Source organism: Pseudochaenichthys georgianus, chromosome 21 (assembly GCF_902827115.2).
Source record: "Pseudochaenichthys georgianus chromosome 21, fPseGeo1.2, whole genome shotgun sequence".
Lineage (NCBI taxonomy): Eukaryota > Metazoa > Chordata > Actinopteri > Perciformes > Channichthyidae > Pseudochaenichthys > Pseudochaenichthys georgianus.
The window spans coordinates 24234704-24242221 of NC_047523.1; positions in this window are offsets into that span (position 1 = coordinate 24234704).

The following is a 7518-nucleotide window of genomic DNA, read 5'->3' on the forward strand; positions in this document are numbered from 1 at the left end:
TATGAATTAAACTTCCCCAAGGTAATTAAAGTTGGCTCCAGTACTGCTGACATGGTTATGCATTAATAATAATAATCACATATGACAATAAAACGCTGAGGGAACAGTCCATAAGAACAACTACATTTACTTTGGATATTGTAGATGTATATTTTGTCAATAACACTTCTTCAATGTACCACTTTTACCTATAATGGAGCATTATTCTTCTGTGTTATTGCTTCTTTTACTGCAGTAATTGATCTGAATAATACTTCTATCTCTGCCTGTTCTATGTGCTTTTCATGCTTTCCTATCACTGTTTAGTCGTCCTCTCATTACATACATCTTTCATGTCTTAAAGCTACAAGTTACAAGATACTTTGATGCCTAATGTGAAGCTCTACAAATGAGCAGCTCTGTGTGTGGCACGGTAATTCATCATGCTGCAAAATGCTTTTAATAAAGTTATGGCTTCACTGCGCTCAGATGGCTCGATGCGGTGGTGTTGTTTATATGTGTGCACAACACTTATCACTTCTGTCATGTTTGTTTACTTTTCACGGTGTGTTCGATTTTGGCAACGGCACAGCATTATTGCGTTTTACTTCATGAGAGGCAGCTGGTTCAATAAGATGATAAAAAAAAACAGGCCCTATTCCCAGATCAGTTGCTGGTGAGGTTGAGGGAACTGGAGCAGCAGGGCGCAGACCCCGGCTCCGCCCACGTCCTGTCTCACGTGCGCTGCCTGTCCCTGTACATGCAGATGGCACCGCGCTCCCAGATTTCATTTGAGGTAATCTAATCCCTCCACTGCTCCCTCTAGAAAGGAGGAGTATTAGCGGCCATATGTCAACCAGATTTGTCAGATTATTCATTACAATTAATTGCTGTTCCACTTAAGGCCTTTAAGGCTGTGAATTGCTCCGAAATCTATTGCAAACACAAAAATTATGAGTAAAAGACTTTGGCCCTGTCATTCAAATTTCAGGCTGACCTTTAGCGGAGCCTTGCTTTTCTGAGGGAGTGCAAGAGAGAGAGCCTTTCTAATTGGTGTTTCTTCAGCCTTTTTTTTTATTTTCCATCTACAGGTAGAGCGTCTGTCTCTATTGACAAGGAATACAGGAGAGACTGTTGTGCCAGTCCAGAGCTATTACGCCTACTTCCCCCTGAAGTCCACTGTTCACATGTTGTTGCAGCCCCCGCTCCACTAAATATACCTACATATTGGTATTATGCACATCTGCAATTTGTTGTTCATATTGTTGGGATGCAGTAACAGCATAGTTAGCTTTCTGCACACTATACACTGTCAACTGAATTTCAATGTGGACTTTTTTTCGAAGGTTGGCTGCAAGCAGACTAATAGCCTCCTGAATTAATGTGCTGTCCAAGGATATGAGCCATAATACTTTAGTGATTAATGTTTCACTGGTGCTCTGCTTCCATAGTTAGGGCTGAAACCCCAGAGATAAACTATTCACTACATACTTACATTGAACTCTAAATCAGATTTTCTTATTTGTGTATAGTTGTGATTTCCCCCCTGAAAAACTGATAAAAAAATATTGATTTTAAATCCTATTAGCCAAAATCACATCAAGTAGTCCTTGAGGAAAAAGTCACAGCAAATTACAACGTTATGATTGACTATGATTATGATTGAAATCCATGGGGCTGATTCATTGCTGATGATGTATTTTGGTTAATTATGGAGTTAAGGCACTAGAGGAGTGACTTTAAGCCCGTCTGATTGGCCCACTTAATTGTGCTTTATGAGATAGGGCTTACCGTGCAGGGCTTAGAGACTCAGTGTTAGGGCTGAAGGAGGAGGAGAAAATCTCTCCCAGGTCATATTACCCAGGCCAGAGTTAATGAGAAGGTGGAGGTAAGAGAATCCATCACCACATCAATCTGCACCACCTATGCTTTCACCTCCGCTCTTACACAATCTTTTCCACATTAATAACCATTAGTACGATACAACATTGCCATGTTCGTGGTTATATTAGATCTACGTGGGTAAGTTGTTTTCGTGAGATACAATCCAAAGATTTTTCATAAGATATAGTTTGTTTTATATAATTGCTATTATTGTGCATGATTCAGGGAAAAAAATAGCTGATCTATTGCTCACCATTAATCACAGACACATGGGTCCATATCCCTCTGTCTTGTGTCTTATCGTACTTGACGGCTCTGGCTGCCTCAAGTGCCTGGACGCAGCTCGATAAGATCTCATATCCACCTGTATATTGGGAGAAGGAGGCGTTGAAATATTTCAGATTCCCCTCTATACTCATGGTGTCCGACGGATCGATGCTCTAAACGCCGGTTGCCTGGCCTCGTCTCATCACTGTACTCCTGCCGACTGACACATCCTCATTATATTACAATACGGTTGCCACTAAAGGTCATTCTCCCAGAACATAATCACACACAATCAAAACCACAAACTTCATATATCAAGGAGACAGTAAATAGCCTCAGGGTTTATTTTCAACTGACACAGAATTGCCCTTAGTCTATTTATAAGTGAAGTTAGGGTTGTGTGAATTAAGATCTGATGACACATAAACAGGATCCAGAAAAAGAAAAAAACATTTCAAAGATCAGCAAACTCACTTTCTTTAAAGTAATTTAAACACACATCATATATTAAACTATAATATAATATTTATATGATTAATAATATAATTATTCCTTTCATTATTATGCATTTGTAACATGATAAGCATCTAAAATATGGCATTTCAATCTCATGATTAGTTTAAAATGGCTCTTATTTAGGATTTCAGCCACCATTTGTCAGATTATGAAAGAGAAGGCTGTTGTGTCAAAGCTCTTCATATTTCCCTTCCTCCTCCATCATGAGTAGGTTGTCATGAAAACAAGTGTCAAAGTAAAAAAAAAAGAGGAAACACACTCCTCTCCTCCATATTACCATAATGAGGAAAACACACTTAGTGGGCCATGACCTGATGTCATCTGATTATACCCATGATTAATGATATCCTTTTACCAAAACATGCCACTTCTGTAACTGTCTGGGATTAAAAGCAGCAGATGGTAATGTATTCTTGCTTTCAGTATATCTATGTTAACCAATGTGTGTGTGTTTAATACTTGCTGCATTGTTTATAATGGCATTTTTTTCAGGAGACATTTCCTGATTCTGGTCCATATATTATTTTGCTATGAGCTAGATGTGAAGATGTTGTGTCTCTGTTATTGGAAGAGCTCCTTTTTGCAAGCTACAAACAGCAGCCAGCCCCATCTGTTAGAACCAGACACTTTATCTTTCGCATTAGGTCCAACTGTGGATACATGTGCACATTTATATAAAACCTATTTTCCTCTCTTGCCAGAGTAGAAAAACTGTCTGCTGTACAGTCTATAATTGGTCAACAGTGTACAGTGAAATCACAAACTGGGGTTGACACTTTCTGCTCCTTCTGGTGTGAAGATGATCTTAATAATGGTGCAACTGTATCCCATGAGAGAGCAAAACAGCTGAATTGCTCGCACATCTTTAAAGCGTCTTGTTTTGTACACAGACTCCAGTCTCCAGATATCAATGTCCAGTCGATGACTCAGTTGAAAATATTTTCCTCTGGTTTTTCCTCTGTCCAGACGCCATGTCAACAAAGCCCCCAGTGTTGCGGCAATGTAGGAGCTACAATGTCAGTCTGTCCGCTTAATTGCGAGTGGGGTGTATGTTAATTTACTCAGTCAAGAACCCTCTTTGTAGCACTTTGATAGCCCAGAGGTGTAGATTTACATGTTAGGGATACAATGAGTTTTAGCTTTTGCGAAAACGGGGGGGGGGGTTAGAGAGCCCACATTCCTCCACCTCCCACAGCATATTGTTCTATTGTATTTGAACACCTCTCTGCCGCGGAGCAACCCCGGTCAGGGTAGGTCTTGAAGACGAGGGGAGGGAAGGGGTCATCCTGACTTACTGTACAGCTGAACTTGTGCAAATGGCAACACTTCATTTGCTGCATGGCAGACTCCACTGAGTAGAAGTGATATACCCGTGCACAACATACCTGTCAACACGGCACTGTTTCGTGTGCAATGTACTGGCTGGTGTCTGAGTGCGGCGTGTGCATTTCTGGCTCTGTGATTTTTGTTTTTAATCACTGAAATGGATTTGCAATGTTATACTGTAATGGACAAATTGAATTGCCGTTTGAACAGTTCAGACGTTTTGTGCGACTCTCAGGGAGATCTATTGCACTAGTACGAAGTGTAGCACTGTGTAATTATAAGAGAGGTGGTCTGGCCTCAGGGGATTGCTGCTAGATTTCACCAGAAAGGTTCCTGTGCACTACATGCATATGCTCAAGGAATCCGCCCTGCATTTGTGTATTGGGCTGTCAAAAAATTAAATGAAAAGTCATTCTAATAGGCGACCCCTGGCCTAGTTCATATTTCCTGTCAATTATGAAAGTATGAAGTCATGCATAGTTATGAGGCATGGGCGGGCCTATTAAAATTCATAGATGATTTGTGTTTATACCAGGTTACTCTAAACCACTTAATTCCACGTGGTCATGTAGAACTAATAACACTACCCACTGTATACCTCGAAAAAGAGGCAGGTGCACCCAAAATTGTTTTTTTCAGTTTTTACATATAAAAAACTATTTAAGAAATCAGCTTTTGTTCCTGCTTTAATGTCGACAGCATTCAAAAGCATTTCATCAGTTGTTTGTTTGAAGCCAGAAGCTGCATTGAAGGAACTCTCTTGTTAACTGTCACTACAACGGGCTAATTGTTTTCTGGTAATTATACCTTCTTCACCAGTAAACGTTGTGCGGACCTCTTGGGCTCTTGTGTAACTCAGGTGTGTATAATTACATTTCTTAAGGTCAGCCTTTCACCAGGATGAATTAGTGAAATTGCATAGTTGACCACTTCAGGGCATGGATCCAAATGCAATTATCTTTGTTAATAGATCTGCTCTTCAGCAATGGAAGATGATTCAGAAAGCAACTGATTGACACAAAACATGTGACAAATTATAAAGTTGTCTCATAATGTCGCTAGTTTTACATTGTTTTCATGTGTAGAACATGACACACTGCCAAACTGTCCTATCATTACTCCAAATTAAGGACAAGTGTTTTGGTATCTAATCCTGAATGCCAGTGTAAATACTGGCTTTAAATACACAAATACTTGATTTGTTTTCCCTCACCATGTGGGGCCTGGTGCGAGATATTGATCAGAGCATATCCTGGTCAATCAGACTAAATGATTGCCTATAAGCCCCCCTCCACTGCTGCCTGGAAGGCATAAGGGGGATCGGGAGGAAACCGAATTATAGCAGCCCAGATATGAGCTGCCTGTCCACTGATAGTTCCCAGCACCCTCGTAGAACTGAGCAATGCAAATGTACAATAAACAGGGCCTAAGCTGGTGGAGGTCTTTCAATCACACAGGGGCAATAGTTCAACCCCCGCAATGCATAATCCCAGCCTTGAAACCCCTGGGACTCCAGCCTCGAACCTGCTCAATGGCACAAAGATATTAGATAGCCATATGTAGATTCACTAGGTAAACAGACTCTCATGATAACACAATACGCTCGCTTTTCTACCAGGAATATATTTGAAGCTACATTCTGCTTTCTTCTGAGGGAAGGCTCAAATTGAAGGCTTAGCTCTGCGCCATCAGAATTCGATGCAGCTGTTTGCTTTGTTTAACATCCTTGATATATCTCTTGCTGAGAAGAAATTGGTATCTCTTCTTTGAGAATGAAGTTGCCTGGTTGTTTGCATTATACACAGGGCGAGACTCAAGTGTGGCTGTTGAGAGGGGGTTGAAGTGTGTTTATACGAATGGTAAAATAGATTCTCAAAAAGGGAGCTGAACCTGAGAAAATAAAATGCGAATGGTTGGAGCGCAGGGAATAGAGGAATTTCTTTTAATGCCAATTTGAAATTCACCACTTCAATGTTTTTAGTCTAACTAGGTGTTGACTAAATTGAGTTTGGCTGAAGTTTATCCTGTGCATGGTTATCTTTGTACAGTATTTGACATAAACTATTGGTGTCTCCCCTTGATGTTTCAGCTCATGAGGTCAATCCTTTCCTGGGACATGTTTACTCACTCTGTCATTCACTTACACACCCACATATACAGTTCACACGAGAAAATCATTCATACACAGCCGCATGAAAACACACACGTGCACAGGCTCTCTCTTTCTCTGACACATGCATTCACCAGAGAAGCCTATATGGAGATAAATGACAACCGCACACATGGGCCCCCACACACACACACACACACACACACACACACACACACACACACACACACACACACACACACACACACACACACACACACACACACACACACACACACACACACACACACACACACACACACACACACACACACACACACACACACACACACACACACACACACACACACACACACACACACACACACACACACACACACACACACACACACACACACACACACACACACACACACACAGCAGGAAGAGTGTCTGTCAATACGTGGGGGAGGGTAAGTAGGGACAGAGGATAGCAGGGTAGGATGGGGTGGAGGGTGATGGGGGAGGTTGGGAGGGCTGTTGACAATGTTCTCCAGGTCTGTGTAACCCCTCCTTCCTCCATCCTTTCCTCCCTCCCTCCCTCCTTCCCTCGCCAGCGGCTCGACAGTCCCAGCAGGAGCCACTCCAGCCCGGGGAGAGGGTCCTTCCGGCCAGCGGGGGCTCCAGAGGGGAGGGGGTGGGGGGGGCACAGAGAGAGGCACGACACGGGCCACTTTAGACTTGCATCACATGATCCATGTGAAAGGAGGCGGCTGATGAGGAGCTGACACCGATCATCCGTTCTGCCCGTCCATTATGTCAGATAGTGAGAAGTGACAGGACCACGACGTCTTCCAAATCCACGAGATCAACCTCTTTTTGTTTGCAACAAATGTAGCAGAAATAGCCACAGGAGTCCCGGATAGGATATGGCTAAGTTGTTCTGAAATAGCTCTCCGGTACTGTGATTGCCGTCTGCTCGCTTCTAATTGCTTTAAGAGTTGATACTTTGAATTTCAAACTGATACCACTGATTTGTCTGAGCAGTATAACTGTATATTTGCTGCTAATGATGACACTAAGGTGCATTTTATTTTTTCACAGATACATTGTTGTAATTAAGTTGATCTCAGTCCTGCTCCTCAGTACCCAGAGTGCCGCTTGTTTTTAGTCCTACTAGATACTTAATTTCATTCAGCTGGTGTTCTAGGTCTAAATCAGTCCCTGATTACATGACACACATGAAAACCAGCAGGGCTCTGCATCCAAAAGGACCAGAAATGAGAGCAAACTCCCCTCACAGTAGAAAGCAAAATGCAAATCAGATCATTTAAAAAGTAGCCAAGTTTGTCAATTTAAAAAAAAACTTGTCTGTAGGTACACTGAGATGCATAAGAGAGAAGCTGGAAGCTGTTCGGTGTGGCACTAAACACATGTGAGCCTGTTCAGAAATGTAA